Here is a 19,271-nt window from a genome sequence, read left to right on the forward strand (position 1 = left end):
CTAGTATTTTTGTCTTCTTTCCAAAAAAGGCACAGTTCTCTTCCTTACAAACAACTAGAACATGATGGCGCGCGTTGCCGCGCTCGTCCCTAAACAGTCAATAATGGGTGGTTTGCTAGTAGAACTATGTCAAAACAATAGGCTGGTAGAACATGGCATTTGCCATGCCATGTCAAATTTACTTTTTCTGGACTCTATGAAAGACGAACATATATCTGAGTATACATTTAGAAAATAAAAGCGAAAATATTGTATGAAAGAAAAGTAGGAAAGCTAACCTATAAAAGGAAACTGAGATGGCATCCAAAAGAATATGAATTGCAATTTCCTGCTAATTACCTCATGTTTATTTTGTATATGTCATTCCTTTCTCTTACCAAAGATAGTTTGTCCCAGGCCACTTGTTTGCATGAAGTATGAAACAAGAACTACGTATTCAAGACTTCGGTAGTTATGCACCACTTTGACTATCTATTACCACAATACATGTCTACAATATATATATTAAAAAACAACATATATTTTTCAATTAAATTCATATATGAAGCTCAACAAATATTAACAGGTACACAATTCATATATGGAGCTGCGTGATCGCCCACATTGATTCTTGGTAACTGAAGTAGCACTAATGGGCAAGTTTTTCGAAAATGGCCTTTAATCAAGTGTATCCTCGAAGCAGCTAATTAACATTTAATTATTTTTTGTCTTTCCTGTAGATATGCCATGTGCATAGAAGAAATGAAGTGTGTACAAACAACAACAACGACATGCGACGCCTTGTATCTGACTTCACACAGAAGGCCACTTCACCGTGCATAAACAATTTTCTTAGACAAAAACTTGATTAGTAAACTGAATTTGAAGGGAAAAAATAGTGCTTTTTTGGATTCGGCTAAGCAATCCGATACAATGAAACACCATGTAATCGGAAGAATGAGCTGGGTACTGAGTCAGGCCATACGACCAAAAGTAGATATCTATGGTTCACTTTTTTTAACAGCAAAGGAGTTCTAAAATTACCAAATCTTCACAAATACATGTCACTTAATCGTGTAACTACAGATGTACTATTACTACATATCCACCATCACTGGGAGTAAATGATTGGGATTTGGTTAATCATCAACTGACCATGAAGTGTCCTTAAAAAACGAGACGATAACTCGCAATACAAGACATCAGATGATTGCGCAGGTAATACTGTAATGTAACTAATAAGATCATCTACCAACTGAAATTTTGCTTACCACTAAGATGTATATATTTGAATATTTATACTCTGTCAGATTCAATCCATGGTCAAATACTTTAATCTCCTACAAATACGGCTGGTGCGTGCCAGGGGATTGACAAACATCATGAAGCCCAAATCACACAAAAAGTGGAGACATGGTTCCAAATACTGCTTTCACATTCATGAGCCAGGGCAGGAAGAGTATAAAGGCATTGCAAGGGAGATCACCGGTTTCAGTTCTCGGGCACCAATGATGCGGCTCTATTCCGGCTGCGAGTTGGGATCTGGTAGCCTGCTAATCAATTTCTAGGTGTCCCCCGCACCGCCACGGTCCAAAGGAGATGCACGCTACCAGCCGGCATTGTGGGAGAGAAAGTCGAGCTCCGTCGCCATCCGTCGCCGCCTGTGCGTAGTTTTTTTTAAGACAAGCATGTGCGTAGGTTTTCTGAGAAGCTGGTCCAACGCAGGCCCGGCCTAGAAAATAAATGTCGGGCCCTTCGGGGGCGGCCCATAGCGCCTGTTATTCCGATTCACGTGAAGTCGTCCAGATGGATCGGCGGAGCAGCAGCCCTATAAATTGATCTGGTTCGTCGGTGAGCGTAATCAGACGGTTAATTGTGCCAAAACGCTGAGAGAGGGCGTAGGTAGCTTCATTTTACTATTTTACAATATCTTTTTTCTTCTGACCTGTACGCTGACTTTCTTTCTCTATAAAACAAAGGAGAATATGGTGGGCAAAACGGCAGATATCATGCAAATCTATCTCACCTTAATTTGTACTTCCCCAACTCCCCATCCTCGTCCTCCGCTTCCCTTGGCGTTGACGTAGATAATCAGTCATTGATTTCACATGTATCAAGCTGCATATGTGTGTGAATGGATTGAGGACTCTTAAGAGCTTTGGAGAAAGTTTTCCCCGCACTGCTAGTGCATACTGATTAGCAAGTACCAATAAAAATGGCAATGTTACTTAAATAGAAGGGGCGGCCATTCACTGAAGCATGTATATATTTTTCTCTTTGAAAGAGAACTGCTTACAGACTTACAATTGTAGTTGAAAGTGCAACTATCTCTAAGTGGTTTTGGTAATTCCTAGCAACATATAGCTCATTGAGCTAATGCTATTTTAAAATTAATATCTCAGGAAAGCTCAATGATTGGTATGGCATGGATGAGAAAAGTGGACCCCTCAAAATGCTAAGCTGTAACGCCCTCGATGCGGCTATATCTCCCACGTGTCGAAGCATGACTTAGAGACATAACCACATTGAAAGCAATGTCGCAATTAAGGTAATCTTCACAACAACCCTTGTACATAAATAAAGAGGAAAGGTACATAGTTGGCTTACACTCGCCACGTCACACAAATACATTAATAAGTCATTACATTCATCCAATACACTCAAGGTCCGACTACGGAAGCAAAATAAAGATAAACCCCAAATGCAACATAGTCCCCGATCGCCCCAACTGGGCACCACTACTGATCATCTGGGAAAGACACGTAGTAACGACGAGAGTCTTCATCGAATTCCCACTTGAACTCGGTCATATCATCTGGAGCGCTATCATTGGTCCCTGCATCTGGTTTTGGAAGTAATCTGTGAGTCATGGGAACTCAGCAATCTCACACCCTCGCGATCAAGACTATTTAAACTTATAGGTAAGGCAAAGGTATGAGGTGGAGCTGCAGCAAGTGACTAGTATATATGGTGGCTAACATACGCAAATGAGAGCGAGAAGAGAAGGCAAAAGCACGGTCGAACAACTATGATTAAAAAGTGATCCTAGAACAACCAACGTCAAGCATTACTTCAACACCGTGTTCACTTCCCGGACTCCGCCGAGAAGATACCATCACGGTTACACACGCGGTTGATGCATGTTGGTGTCAAAACCAGCGGATCTCGGGTAGGGGGTCCCGAACTGTGCGTCTAGGCCGGATGGTAACAGGAGGCAAGGGACACGAAGTTTTACCCAGGTTCGGGCCCTCTTGATGGAGGTAAAACCCTACGTCCTGCTTGATTAATATTGATGATATGGGCAGTACAAGAGTAGATCTACCACGAGATAGGCTAAACCCTAGAAGCTAGCCTATGGTATGATTGTTGTTTTTATATGCTGTCCTACGGACTAAAACCCTCCGGTTTATATAGACACCGGAGAGGGTTAGGATTACACAAAGTCGGTTACAATGGTAGGAGATCTATATATCCGTATCGCCAAGCTTGCCTTCCACGCCAAGGAAAGTCCCTTCCGGACACGGGACGAAGTCTTTAATCTTGTATCTTCATAGTCCAGGAGTCCGGCTAAAGGTATAGTCCGGCCATCCGGACACCCCCTAATCCAGGACTCCCTCAGTAGCCCCTGAACCAGGCTTCAATGACGACGAATCTGGCGCGCAGATTGTCTTCGGCATTGCAAGGCGGGTTCCTCCTCCAAGTACTTCATAGAAGATTTTGAACACAAAGATAGTGTCCGGCTCTGCAAAATAAGTTTCCACATATTGCCATAGAGAGAATAATATTTACATAAATCTAATCTGCTGACGTATTCCGTAGTGTGATGCACCACGGCCAAGCCTTTATTCGAATCGTTTTATTATCCCACCTCAACGCGTCATGCGAGGTGGTTTCCTTGGCACGTCTTGTTAAAGCAGAGATCGTGTCCCCTTATTCCGGGATTCTCATCAATACGGGCGTGGGTAACCTAACTGCTTCTAGGACTCCTAGACTATAGGCAAGTCCAAACGGCCACGGAAAGTGTCGGGGATATACCCCGTGGCGTAAACCGGCCGGAAGTATAAACCGGCCAGACGGAATGACTCACTGGTAACCCGCCCGGAGCTTGGCGGTTCACGGGCTACCCGCTCGGTCTTGGCGGGTCATTAGTAACCCGGCGGGCGGGTCAGATGAATGACGAGGCCCATGGCCTAGAAGGTCGGTTCACGTTTAAATGGTGGGCCGGTTTATGAGGAAAGCACAAAGCATATTCCCTTACAAAGGAAGCAAGACTAGGACTCCACTTGTAATAGAGTAATCCTAATCCTAATAGGACTAGTCATGTAAACCGCCCCTTCAACATATATAAGGAGGGGCAGGGCACCCCAAGAGGGAGAAGATTCATAAGTTCCAGAAGTTGGACAAGTTAGGTTTAGACAATAGCTCTCGAAATAGAGCACTCTTGTAACCGTGATCATCATCAGCAATATCAATGAAGCAGGATGTAGGCTTTTACCTTCACCATGAGGGGCCGAACCTGGGTAAAACATCGTGTCTCTCGTCCCGCTCAACCCCTCTCAAGCTACCACATAGATGCGTTGGCCTCGCGACTAAGTCCTGACACTAAGGACATCTGTCGTGACAATTCCACGACAGTTGGTGCCCACCGTGGGACCCACGCACGGTGGTGTTGAGTTCTTGGAGGGATTTCCCTAATGGATTGAGAAGTTTTGTGATTTTCCGGATAAAAGCGTCGGTTCAGAAAGATCTGCGTCAACATTTAATTCAGAAGCCAGTTTAGTTAGCCCGCAAGGTATGAGATTGAGGCAAGTTTTAGGGTTGCGCACGGAGCAGCCACGGTACATATTATAATGATCCGGCGAAACCGAAACCAGGCAAGAATCTGCCGCCGAGTCATCAAGATCACAGTTTCCGTATTTAACTATTGTACAACGAGGGTACAACAACTATCGCCTTTGCGACCAAATAGGAACTACGGGCAGGAGATGGATATGGACTTGTCAACCGAGTGACTCCGATGCCTTTGCGACCTTGCCTCCGCCATAAACCGGCCTAAGCCTGGCCATCGCGGCTACTGCTACTGCTTCATCCAAGTAATCGCAGTCTGCCTATTCGCCGCCGGTTTGAACCGGCCCAGTTACCAAGAATCGCCGCTGTCAAATTGCCTGCTGAGTCTGAGTCGCCACACTTCAAGAGCGCCTTTGCTATGGCCTGAGTGTCACCCCGGCCGAGTCGCCGCTGGACGGCTAAGTCGCTTCTGCTTTGAGTAATCCCCTGCGCCGCTGTTCTCCGTCGCAGTCTTCGCGAGACCCGCCGTCACTAGGGTCCGGCAATCATCAATTCGCGATACCTGGATATGAGCCGGACGTTGCCTGTATCAAACCGCCTGCTGCCGAGCCGCCGCGGTGTTCGTCCCGCGGTTCTGCCAAGCCGCCGGATTCCGCTTCTACCACGATTTTAACCCGCATGGTCTCCGTTCTCCGCCTCGGTCTTGGGCATGAGTCGCCCGCCTTGCTCCATCCCGGCATGAGTCGATGAATTCAACCCACATGGTCTCCGTCTTGGCAACCCGCGGTCTCTGTCGCCTCATAAGCCGCCTCGGGCCTCCGCACTCACTCGCCAGATGCCCGCTTCTGCCTTTTGCTGCCAGAGCTACACTGGCCTTTGCCGAGCCGCCGCTCGTTTCCAAGGCGCCTCGCCTCCACCTCGACGCCGAACTGCGCAGGTGACTCATGGGCTCGTTTTCCGCCGCGGCTTCGATCCGCCTCGTCTCGCTCTGAATTTGAGCCGCCACCGCGGCCTGCGCCGCCCTCGGCGACCCGTCAAGACCAATGCCGCAGTCCGCTTCAACCACAGTTGGGCGCCTCGCCTTGTTTTCGGTCGTAAACCGCCCTGTTCTAAACCATCAACGCCGAATCGCCGCCCGCTTTGACTGCAGCAGGAGGGCCGCCCGCCTAGGAGATGCCTGGCGTAGCCCTTGTGGCGAGCCGGCTGCACCTTGAGCCACCCACCCTTATGTCAACCGTCGCCCGTGCTGGCCGGCTCGCCAGCAGTCCCGCCTACCCGCCGACCGGCACCGGTTTGCTAATGCTGCTCTGCAGGCCACTTACAGTGCAAATTTGAAAAAACAGAAGCAATCAGCGATTTTGCAGAATCAAAATTTCCTTGTCAACAGAGGTAATACTTGTGTGGGAAGATCAAGTGGTTGTGATAGCTGGTGAAACTGGTTCTGGGAAGATTACCCAGTAGACTCAATATCTGAATGAAGATGGATATACCAGAAGTGTCTTTGTTGACAAATATATCAGGTGAAATTAATCCAATTAATTTTTATTGACGCATCTTTCCCCAAAGAACAATTAATCTCGCATGTGATATCCTTTGCACAGGATGATGATTCATTATAAAGGCGGTGCCATGATGTGCCTATGGAGTGTGCGGTAACATCGTCATGCACCGGCATCCGCGCCTGCTTGCTATTGAACGGGTGTGCGTAAGCCACCGTTTGTATAGCTCGATCTACATCAACTCGTCAGGATCGCGCCAGTGATTGACACACCGTTCGCACGGTGTACCGCACCACTTCATCATGGTGGTCAACTGATCATCAACTCCGCGGCGGATAAATTCTAGCCTGACACATCAGGTGATATCCATCTAAAATATATTTTGTTAGCACATATTATTTTTGTCAAAGAACAGTTTACCTGTGCCTTGGTCTGCAATATTGTTTATGCAGGACAATTGTTCATTGCAAAAGCTATGGCTGTGTCATGGATGTATAAACTCGCGCAACCATTATGAATGCGCTAGTATCTTACCATGCCATCAAGCTCGGTGAATATATGTGCAAACCGCCATTCTGCAGACCGGTTTACATCAATATGACGTGGCTAAGTCGCCCGTCCACACCGGTTTACAACGCCGCGGCCGATTCATCCGTCTGCTCGCATGGCCGACTCGTCCGTGATTGATTTCAGTTTCACCGTGGTGATCATCAATTCTGTGGTGGATGTTTCTTGGCTAACATATCAGGTGAAATCCATCCATTATATTTTCATATTATATATTGCTTTCTTTAAAAAGAGCAATTACTCTGGCTTGCAAGTTTTCCAATGCAGGACAAATGGTCTATTGCAAAAAGGGATTACTATATCGCTGAGCTATGGATAACCCATGCCGGTCTATATCGCGATCCAGTCCGCATCAATTCGTCAGGACCGTGCGAATTACCCAATAAAGCGTGCACAAAGCTGCCGCCTCTGCGGACCCGGTCTACATTTATTCGTCTGTCCGTGCCGGTTTACAACACCGGTACCGATTTTCCCCGTCCGTACCGGCTTGCAATGCCGTGACATGCTGCTGACTCATCTGTCCGAGCTGCCTCTGATACTGTGGTCGTCTTTGCTATCCGTCTCTCGCGGCCTGGTCTACATCAACATACCGGGCCGCATCTGTCTGCATGAGCTGTTTATTGGGTATGAGCAAGTCACGGCTTGGGTAGCCCGGTTTTCTTTCAAATTGGAGATAAATTATCATCAACCACCGTTTGCACTGGATGGTTCAATGGGCAGGCGCACAAGTCGCCGCCATTACAGTTTTGATTAACTTCAAATCGCCAGTTGGAAGGAACCATTGGCCGAGTTGCTGACATGGCTCATATGGGATCATTTACAACCCGCCGTAGTCACCTCAACCTTCTATGGATTCACATCGTGCTATCAACGCCAATGATATACAAGTTATGCCGGTTTATATCACGGTCAAATATGGACAGTCTCAAGCCAACTCCTCGAGTCACCTTTGAAACTCGGGGGCTACGATGACATGACTCAGCGAATCTTGCCAGTTTTAGCAAATTTAAGAACCCCAGGACGATGGAGGGAAGGATAACCCGGTCCCGGAGGCTACTGTTATATTGATGAAAGTTTAAAGGCCGTCAGAAGATTTCCGGATTAGAAAGTATATGACAGTTACAAAATCCCGGCTCAATGAAGAAGTTTCGGGTCATCAGAAAAGGATTCCGGTTTACAATCCGGTACAAGGGAAATTTGTTCTCCGGTTTAATAATTTCCGGTTCAAAAAGGAATTAACTTCTCGCAAGTTCGAGTTTAAAGGCCGTCAGAAAATTTCCGGCTGAAAATGAAGATTCCGGTTTAAAATCTGGTTCAAGGGAAAGATATCTCCCACAAAGCTTTGAAGATCTCAATATCCGGTTCAAGATCTCGGTTCAAGAAGAATTTATCTCTTGCAAAAAGTTAAAAATTGCCGAAGAGGACCTGCTGCCATGATGCGCGGTTCGAACATGGGTATCCCACCTTACTGGCCTGACATATTATTGATCACATGGGGGCTTCTGCTTCATAAAGCGGGGTCCCTGTTCTTTTACATCATGTGTGGTTACACGGAGTTGTTCTAAAGCGGCCTCCGGTTTACCCCTTGAGTTAGCTTTTCAAAAGCATCATGTTATATCACTTGGGGGCTTGGTCATGTCCGAACCAATGCAATACCTCTTGATAGGCGAGAGCCACCAGATCACTTGGGGACTTGGTCACGTCTGAACCAGTCAAGCCTCTTGATCGGCCTAAGGCCACAGAATCACTTGGGGGCTTGGTCAAACCCGAACCATTGCCATGCCACTTGATCGACATAAATGCCACGGTTTCATTTGGGGACCTGGCTGATTTGAACCATAGCTACACCTATCGGGAGTTTGGTCGTGTCCGACCATGGTAACGCCATCTGATCAGCTCAAATAAGCCTCTTTTTGCAAACGGTTTTGTCATTGCCTTTGCTTCACATTTTTCTTTGAAAGATATTTCTTTCTTTTTATTGCGTTTTTTAAACCGACAAAGTTTTAAGCCGGTTCAAACTGTCAATTGGCGGAACACGGTCAAATCTTAATCCGGAGACTATCTGCCCGGTTTGATTTTCTGTTACCATCCTATTATGGAGTAAACCGGTGTTTATCAACCCGGCTCGGCTTTCAACTACAAGTTGTCAGTACACGATCAAATTATAATCCGGAGACTATCAGCCCGGTCTGGTTTGACTACGAGTCGCCAGTATTATATATGGTTAAACCGGTGTTTATCACAACCCGGTACGGTTTTATCATAAACCGGCACAATATGGAAGGAGTTATCAGTACTCAAGATTGGGGCTATCACCTTTACTACAAAAAGTTGGTAAAACCAACAATGTGATTCAATGTCACAGGTATGATCTATTTCATATTTGATTATTCTTAAGGGCAGCCTTGGTTATAAACCCGGGTTATATGTTGGGCATTATGACCCGTCCGGCGGTAAACCGCCAGGACACTTTAAACTTGTTGTATGCAGAAACAGGTTTGTTAAACCGGCCTGGCTTTGGACTATAAGTCGCTAGTACATATATTTGGATTGCGCCATTGGAATCATGCGCTTATAAATCATTGGGTCATATTATTCAAATAGCCAAACTTGGCTGAATTTCCATTATGATGTTGAATGAATAAGGTTTTCATACCGGATTATGTTATCTTGAATAGCCAACATGGCTGGATTTTGTTATGGTTATTAATAACCGGTATTATTGAGGTTTTCAAAGTCGCTTTAGCGCAGTGGCTATTATATTATCAATGGATATGGTTTATTTTACAATTGAAGGAATAGTCCCGAGTCGCTGCAGGCTCACGACCCGGCACTTAGGGGCTACATTATTCAACTGAAGGATATATCAAATATGCAAGTCTCATGTCGCTGCAAGCATGCACCATGACACTTGGGGGCTAATGCAAAGTCATTTTTCTTAGTCTTATTGAAGACCCGACTCATCACATCATAATGAGCCGGCCCTTGGGGGCTACCAATTGCTCCTGTCAACAATTCAAGTCCCTGCTCATTATTTGCATTAATGACCCGGCCCTTGGGGGCTACAATTCAAGGTACAAAGCTTTTAATCCATTATATTGAAGGGTTCACTGCTCAGTTGGTAAAGCACAAGGCTCTTAACCTTGTGGACGTGGATTCAAGCCCCATGATGGGGGTTACATTATATGCTGTTATTTTCATTGAAGAATATATCAAGTCCTAGCTCAATATTATCTTATTGAGCCGGCCCTTGGGAGCTACACATTGCTGCTCAAATTTACATGATCATATTTACAAAGTCCCTGCTCATTATTGCATAATAACCCGACCCTTGGGGGCTACACTGGTTAAAATTTTTATAAGCAAATTACAAGTCCCAGGTTGCTGCAAGCATGACAACCCGGCACTTGGGGGCTACATATATGGAGTATTCAGTTTATATGATTGAGATGAACAAACCGGATTTTTTAAGGTTGCAACACTAATTGGAGCAAGTCTTAAGTTATCACTATATTCTCTTCTTAAGACTTGGGGGCTACAGGTATTATGCATGTAAAGGAGGAACATCTTCAAAATTTTCAATTTTGAGCAGATCAGGAAGATCAATTGTGTGACCCAGCATTGGTAACAATCATAACCCGGTGTCTATAAATGGTCATGACCCGGGATCATCAGTTCTTATAACCCGGTAATTTTGGCAATGATAAACCGGCAAGTTCTACATTTTCAAACCGGCTGATACCAGTTGAATATTTGAAGACCAATATTTTTGTCAAATCAAGAGCATTGAAGGCCGATTCAAATGGATTCTTTATTCTCAATATCTTCTGCAAGCAAATTGAGTATGAAGCTGGCTTATTGACCCGGATTTTCTAGAAGAAGGAAATGACAAGGATGATCAGGTGCCGATTTACAAGAATTTTTAACCCGAAGCATAACCTGTCAAATTTGCTCTTGAATTTATGTTGCAGATCAGTTTAACATGGATAAATCCAAATTAAACTGGGGGCTAATGTCGGGGATATACCCCGTGGCGTAAACCGGCCGGAAGTATAAACCGGCCGGACTGGATGACTCACTGGTAACCCGCCCGGAGCTTGGCGGTTCACGGGCTACCCGCCCGGTCTTGGCGGGTCATTAGTAACCCGGCGGGCGGGTCAGATGAATGACGAGGCCCATGGCCCAGAAGGCCGGTTCACGTTTAAATGGTGGGCCGGTTTATGAGGAAAGCACAAAGCATATTCCCTTACAAAGGAAGCAAGACTAGGACTCCACTTGTAATAGAGTAATCCTAATCCTAATAGGACTAGTCATGTAAACCGCCCCTTCAACATATATAAGGAGGGGCAGGGCACCCCAAGAGGGAGAAGATTCACAAGTTCCAGAAGTTGGACAAGTTAGGTTTAGACAATAGATCTCGAAATAGAGCACTCTTGTAACCGTGATCATCATCATCAATATCAATGAAGCAGGATGTAGGCTTTTACCTCCACCATGAGGGGCCGAACCTGGGTAAAACATCGTGTCTCTCGTCCCGCTCAACCCCTCTCAAGCTACCACATAGATGTGTTGGCCTCGCGACTAAGTCCTGACACTAAGGACATCTGCCGTGACAATTCCACGACAGAGAGGACGCTTGATATTCACCCTCTTTATAAAGGGACAAGGCTTTTATTTTTCCCTACCGTGCTCAATCGAATCCTTCCCCCACCTCAAGCTCAAACACCCAAAGTTCAGGTCAGGTGCTCCGAACCTTCAATCATGTCTGGATCTAGCCTTCAAGGCCAATGGGTGCCTTCCTCCGTCACGGAAGAAGACATCAAAAAGTTGAGGGAGGCCAGATATCTGACCGCCGAGGTTGTGCATCGGCTGCCCGCCCGAGGGCAGGCCGTCCCCTCCCCCAAACCCAACGAGAGCGTCATGTTTGTCTCCCACTTCCTCCGAGGTCTAGGCCTTGCTCTGGATCCTTTCGTCAGGGGTTTGATGTTTTATTACGGGCTAGACTTCCATGATCTAGCTCCGGACTCCTTTCTTCATATCACGACATTTATTGTCATGTGTGAGGCCTTCCTCCGGGTTACCCCTCACTTTGGCTTGTGGCTCAAGACCTTTGAAGTAAAGCCGAAGATGATCGAGGGGCAACATGCAGCGTGTGGAGGTGCCACAATATGCAAGATGATGGGAGATCCATGGCCCAAAGGTTCCATTCCAGAGGTGTCTGAATTGTGGCAACAGGAGTGGTTCTACATCACGGCTCCTAGAAGTGCCAAGTGGGCGGCCGCCCCTGTTTTCCGCTCGGGCCCTCCACCACAACTGATGTCATGGATCAGCAGAGGTCTGAGCTGGGGTCCAGCCAAGGACGTGCCTATACTGCAAAGCCGCATTCGAGATCTCTTCAATGGAGATTTTAGTTTGGTTGCGGCAATACAAGTTATGCTGGTTCGTCAAGTCCAGCCTTGCAAACGCCGGCCCCTTTGCTTGTGGGAGTTCAATCCCGAGGGACGGCATGTCATCCAAAATTTCCTCGGCCTGACGCACGAGGAGATGTACAAGTCATTCTTCAGACCTCAGGTAGAGTGTCCGGAAATCACCGAGGACGTGGGCCTGAGCAGTAACCGCGCCGCCGAACAAGTAAGGAATCTTCCGGCCGAACATACTATCTCTCATTTGTTACGAAGTTATTTCTGAGAGTTCTCTTTTTGACCAGGACTGGCTAACAAAGGCGAAGTTGATTCGGTGTTCGGCCCCCCTCCCTAAGGGTTTGGACAATCCGGTATTAGAAAAGATGCTCCAGGTCGCACCTTGCCCGGAGCCCTTGAAGGAAGATACTGGGAAGGATAGTACGGGCGGATGCGAGCCCCCAACGCTGCCTATTCTAACCGAGGGAGCGAGCATCTCCATGAAGGAAGACGACCGGAGGAGGAAAAGGACTGCGCCCGGGGATTCGGACGCCGAAGCTTCCAAACGGGAGAAGAAGTCTCCCACAGAGGGTCCTACCTTGGGGGGTGCTTTTGCCGCACAAAGTCCGCGGGGGGATCAATTCTCCAGCGAGTCGTAAGTGACCCGAAATACTTTAATAGTACAGGTATGCCATCTTTTTCTTCTGAGAAACTAACCACCGCATATATCTTTGCAGTTCGGGCCTTAGCCCCTCTCAAATGAGCTCGTCTTCGGGGGATCTTCTTCCAGAGATGATGGAGAGCGAAATGCCCCCTCCGGACTCCTCCGCTCCGGAAGCGAGCGACCCCGAAGTGTCGTCGCAGAGGGCCTCTCCGGGTCCGATGAGGCCAGAAGATAATCCCATTGACCCCCGAAGCTCCCAGTGTCCGGCTCCCGAAGAGAGCGGAAAAAAGAGTCCAGTACCGTCTGGTGTGCGATCGGATGTTCTGAGGGAGTTGGTGGGGCGAGCGGCCGTCTCAGATGAACACCGTGTGCTGATGAATACGATGATGGAGAGAATCTCGTCCACCGAAAGCGGATTGCATGAAGCTTTTATGAGTCTACTGACAGGCTTTGAGGTACGTAAAATAATGTATGATAGTCCTACACATGCTAGGTGTGCCCTGTGTAGATAGTAGCCCCTGATACTCTGGTTGTCGTCGGAAACGACGACGAACAGAGGATCATATTCCCAGGTGATAGCCATACTGCCTCTATGTGCAGGTGATGGAAGCTCCGGTGGCTAGCCGGACTAGCGAGTTTGCCCATTTAAAACGGCAGTTGGATGCGGCAGACGCCGACATCGAGCTTGTTAACAAAAGGCTTCACGAGGCACATGGTAAGTGTCATTATCTGGTAAACGCCACATAGTAAGAGCAGCATGATGCCAGTATCTTTAATATGTTGTGACTGCAGATGGAGCTGCCACTGTTGAAGCCTTGCACGCAAAACTTGCCCGAGCCAAGGAACAAGCGAGGTTTAGGAATGCAGCTGCTTTGAAGGCGGCCGAAGAGTTGAAAACCGAGAAGGCCGCGCATGGCGAGAGCCGAGATAAGATGGCCAAGATGACCATAGAATTAAAAGCCGCCGCCGACCGTTGCCGGGTTCTTGAAAAGGAAAACCTAGCGAAGGCATCGGACCTTGAGAAGGCTGCTGCGACGAGAAAAGACATCCGCTCTACTATGAGGGCGAAGAAGGAGGAGCTGCGGGAAGCCGGGGACATTGTAGCTGGGAAATCCTTTATGTTGCGGAGGAAGTTCGGAGATCCACGGTATGCCTCTCTGGATCGGCTATGGAGTTCGGAGGATGTGTATATGGATTTGGCGGCGAGCGCTGCCGATGCGGCCAAGTACTTCCAGGGTCAGACGGACCGTGAAGTGGACCAGCTATTTTGGACACAATTCCATTCTCCCGAGCGTCCGCTTTCATTGACTGACCAATTAGCCGAATGGGCCGAACTGAATAGGTTGTCCGGACTCGCCATGAGGTCTGTTGTGGATCTGCTATGGCCGGAAAGGCCAAAACCGAACAGCTATTTCAGCTTGGTGCAGCAGCTCCTTGACGTGGTGCTGCGCATTAATGCGATGAAGAGGTCGGCATGCATAGAGGGCTCACGGATGGCCTTTACCCGTGTTAAAGCATACTACCACTGTTGCAGCGCGGGATTCGGCCATAGGTCGAATGGCTGCTGGGCACTACTTTGAAGAAGTTCTTGAGGGTGCTCGTTTGATAGAGACCCAGTGCTCAAAAAATATTATGTTTGAGTGATATGTAATCTCATTGTAAGCGAAATGCTTTTATAAATTTTTATAAGGCTATTTTTATACTTTTGCCTGAAAGTAATATGATGCCTCCTGGGTGGCCGTTTATGTATACATGTGTATAACCTGAAAGATTGCAGCCGTCGGCTTCAACCCCCACACATATAATGCAGAGGTGCTCGTAAAAAACACGCATTCACACTTAACCCAACGTCTTGGTCCTATTAAGGAGGTGATAGCGGAGCGAGCGAGGCAACCGGACTATAATGCTTTAGCACTTTCACTTAGCCATAGGAGTTTGACAGTGGGGCTACTAAATAGCCCCTGGTGGCTCTGCACTCTCCCGATCTGGGGGTGCGTACATGCCTGGCTGGAAAACGGCCCTTCGTTAAGGCGGAGGAATTCTAACATTCCAACAGGTCATCGAGTGGTTGACCAGTCTCACGCTATATCATGACAGTCAGTTTTCGGCTTTCTCTACTGAGGTGCTCGTCCGGATGAACCAGGGCACAATCGCAGTAGTTCTCCTGGTGCTACCTTAGCCAGTAAAGCGGAACGTAAGGCACCAAAACACAGGAGCCGGGAAAACCCAACATTTGACCAAAGACAATGATTCGGAGCTGATGCATATAAGGCCAAACTCGCGATGCCGAACACTCCCTAAGGTATTCGGTCTTTGTGGTATAAATCGGGCCTAAATAATGGCCTTTGTAAGAAGCCCCTTGTGTCCAGGTATGTGCATTGTTCTGGTGTGGCCACATGCCAAGACGTCAGCATCCTTCTCAACGGTGGATATGTATCAACAAGAGACAGTAAAAAAGGTTTACGCAGGGTCTTAATCTAGAAAGAATCCTTGGAGCGGGTCCCTGCTGCACGTCTGCACCTGTGTCTCTGTTGTGCCGTATCCTGGACGGGTGTAGCACGATGATCGTCTATAAAAGAGAGGAATTTAGGTGAAAAAGTTGTCGTGCAAAAAGATAGTTTTTAAGAAACCATGTATAATTCAAGATGAGAAAAAATATCCACTTGTCTGCACGCGTTGAGCCTCTTGTATTGACAAATAGGGGTGTGACCACTTATTCGGTATAAATAGCGGCGCCGGACTTGATTAGTCGTGTCTGAGGTCTTGACGACCTATTGGATGCTTTCGCTGGTGCGGGCGCCTTTAGTGTGCGGCTGCCAGGGCAGCCGCACTCTCTTCGGCGCGCAGAGATCGCTTGATATTTCCGTTCACTGAAATGATGCCACGTGGACCGGGCATCTTGAGTGTCAGGGAGGCATAGTGTGGTATTCCATTAAAGCGAGCGAAAGCTTCGCATCCGAGCAGTGCTTGATAGCCACTTTGGAACGGAGCAATGTGGAAGGTTAAATGCTCGCGACGGAAGTTATCGGGGGAGCCGAATATAACTTGTAGTAGGAGGGAGCCCGTACAACGAGCCCCTGGGCCTGGCGTTACTCCTTTAAAGGTAGTATTTCTATGGCGAATTTTTGTTGGGTCTAACCCCATCTCGCGGATTGTATCCTGATATATTAGGTTTAGATTGCTGCCACCGTCCATCAAGACTCGTGTGAAGTGATATCCGCCAATTACTGGGTCTAATACCAGGGCAGCCCATCCTACGCGTCGGATACTTGCTGAGTAATCGCGATGGTCGAAAGTGATCGGTTGAGACGACCAGTGGCAGGACTTCGCGGTGACAGGCACTTGGGTATATTTTCCTGGGAGTGCCGCGTTGTTTTTTCCCTTGATCACGTGTAACACATATACTGTTTTGACTTCTGGTGGAAATTTCTTTTTATCCCCAGTGTCTTGCTTGGGAGGCTCATCCTCGTCTGTACTTGGTGTATCCTCCCCCTTGTGTACGGCGTTGAGCTTGCCGGACTGCTTGAAGACCCAACATTCTCTATGGGTATGATTAGCAGGTTTACCAGGGGTACTATGGATCTGACATACTTGGTCCAGAATTTTGTTGAGGCTGGACAGTTCATCCCTGGTGCCTTTAGAGGGCGGCTTTTGCTGACCTGGCCGAGAGCTTTTGAATCCGGCGTTTACTGTCGTCCCCTTTGTGATGTCTTCTTTGTTCCGGCGTTTGTTATTGCTGTTGCACCGTGATTTCCTGTTTCCATCTCTAACTTCAGATGTACTGGGGTCGCTGGTGCTGCATCTGGCTAGCCAGCTGTCCTCACCCGCGCAAAAGCGGGTCATGAGGCTTGGTAATGCGGCTAACGTTCTCGGCTTATTTTGGCCGAGGTGTCTGGCGAGCCATTCGTCACGGACGCTATGCTTAAATGCTGCCAAGGCTTCGGCGTCCGGACAGTCGACAATCTGATTCTTTTTAGTAAGAAACATGTTCCAAAACTTTCAGGCTGACTCTCCGGGCTATTGAGTTATATGACTCAAATCGTCCGCATCCGGGGGTCGGACATAAGTCCCTTGAAAATTTGCCCGAAAGGCGTCTTCGAGCTCTTCCCAACTTCCAATGGAGCTTTCGGGGAGGCCTTTAAGCCAGTGACGAGCTGGCCCTTTGAGCTTGAGGGGTAAGTACTTGATGGCGTGGAGATCATCTCCTCGAGCCATATGGATATGAAGGATGTAGTCCTCAATCTAGACCCCAGGGTCTGTTGTTCCGTCGTATGTCTCTATGTTTACGGGTTTGAATCCCTCTGGAAATTCATGGTCCAGCACCTCATCGGTGAAACATAGGGGATGTGCGGCACCCCTGTAGCTGGGTGTACCGCATTGTTCGGATGTTTGTTGTGTTGCATTGTATGCTGGGGCGCGCTTGCATGGTCTATAGATGGATCTTGTTGCGCCGTCCTTTGGGTGCGAGCCATCGCATGGGTCGCGTGTTGTATTGTGAGTGGCGTTGTATGCCGCTCTGTGTTGGTAGAGGGGTCGTCTATCCGCTAGGTGGCTGCTTTGATATTTGGTTGTGGGGGGTCTGAGGCCTCCTCATCTAATTCAGGTAGCAGCTTCCGCTTTGGGTAGCTCTTGGAGGGGCGATTGTCGCCGTACCTCGCTGCCGTGTTGAGTATTTTACTCCATCTGATTTGGAGTGTGTCTTGCGCAGCCTTGAGCCTTTGCTTCTGCTTTTTAAGACTCCTCGCGGTGGCAACAAGCCTTTTACGGGCGTTCTGCTGCTCCGGGTGCCTGTCCGGCGTTATGTCGTCCGGACCATTATCCTTGATAGAATTTGTTTGTTCGGTTTGATTATCCGGATTGCCGTTGTCCGGCAGTGGTTCACCCTGCTCCAGCGCTGGGTCTGTGTGATTGTTATTTCTATCGAGGCGGGATTTGGGGCGGCGCTTGCGTCGCCGCTTTGACTGCTTCTCGAGGGAACAAGCCTTCGGTGCGTCCTTCTGCTCCTCGTCATCATATTTTGGTGCGTCCACCATGTATACGTCATATGACGAGGTGGCTTTCCAGGGCCCAACAGGCGCTGGTTCTTCATCGTCTCCTTCATCGGCGTCCATACCGTCGATGTCTTCGGAGTCGAAGTCGAGCATGTCGGTTAAATCGTCGACAGTGGCTACAAAGTGGGTGGTGGGTGGGCTTTGAATTTCTTCATCGTCCGTATCCCAACCTTGCTGACCGTAGTCCGGCCAGGGCTCTCCTGATAAAGAGAGAGACTTTAGTGTATTCAGAATATCGCCGAAAGGCGAGTGCTGAAAGATGTCCGCGGCAATAAACTCCATGATCGGCGCCCGATCGAATTCGATCGGCAGGGGCACGGAGGGTTCGAAGTGTGGAGAGGAGTCCAGCTCCTTGGAGTCACGAGTCTCGCGGAGTGCGGGGCTGGTGTTCGGCTCGATCATCGTTGGAATCGCAGCCCCCGAGGCGGCGTCCAACCCCCCATCCTCGATCGGCGCAGTTGGCTCCGAATTAAGGGTCGAAGCCGATGCGGGTGCGGCCTCCAGGGCACTGTTTGGCGGCAGAGCTAGATCACGCTTGTCGTGATAGTGCGGCGCGCTCGGCAGTGGCTCGAATCCGTCGAAGATCAAGTCCCCGCGGATGTCAGCCGTGTAGTTTAAAATTCCAAATCTGACCTGATGGCCAGGGGCATAGCTTTCGATCTGCTCCAGATGGCCAAGTGAATTGGCCCGCAGTGCGAAGCCACCGAAGACGAAGATCTATCCGGGGAGGAAGGTCCCTCCCTGGACTGCATCGCTTTTGATGATCGTAGGAGCCATCAAGCCTAACGGCGACGACACAGAGGAACTCTCAATGAAAGCACCAATGTCGGTGTCAAAACCGGCGGATCTCGGGTAGGGGGTCCCGAACTGTGCGTCTAGGCCGGATGGTAACAGGAGGCAAGGGACACGAAGTTTTACCCAGGTTCGGGCCCTCTAGATGGAGGTAAAACCCTACGTCCTGCTTGAATAATATTGATGATATGGGTAGTACAAGAGTAGATCTACCACGAGATCGCAGAGGCTAAACCCTAGAAGCTAACCTATGGTATGATTGTTGTTTTTATATGTTGTCCTACGGACTAAAACCCTCTGGTTTATATAGACACCGGAGAGGGTTAGGGTTACACAAAGTCGGTTACAATGGTAGGAGATCTATATATCCGTATCGCCAAGCTTGCCTTCCACGCCAAGGAAAGTCCCTTCCGGACACGGGACGAAGTCTTCAATCTTGTATCTTCATAGTCCAGGAGTCCGGCTGAAGGTATAGTCCGGCCATCCGGACACCCCCTAATCCAGGACTCCCTCAGTGCATTTTAATTATGTT

This window comes from Triticum dicoccoides, chromosome 2A, assembly GCF_002162155.2.
Source record: "Triticum dicoccoides isolate Atlit2015 ecotype Zavitan chromosome 2A, WEW_v2.0, whole genome shotgun sequence".
NCBI lineage: Eukaryota > Viridiplantae > Streptophyta > Magnoliopsida > Poales > Poaceae > Triticum > Triticum dicoccoides.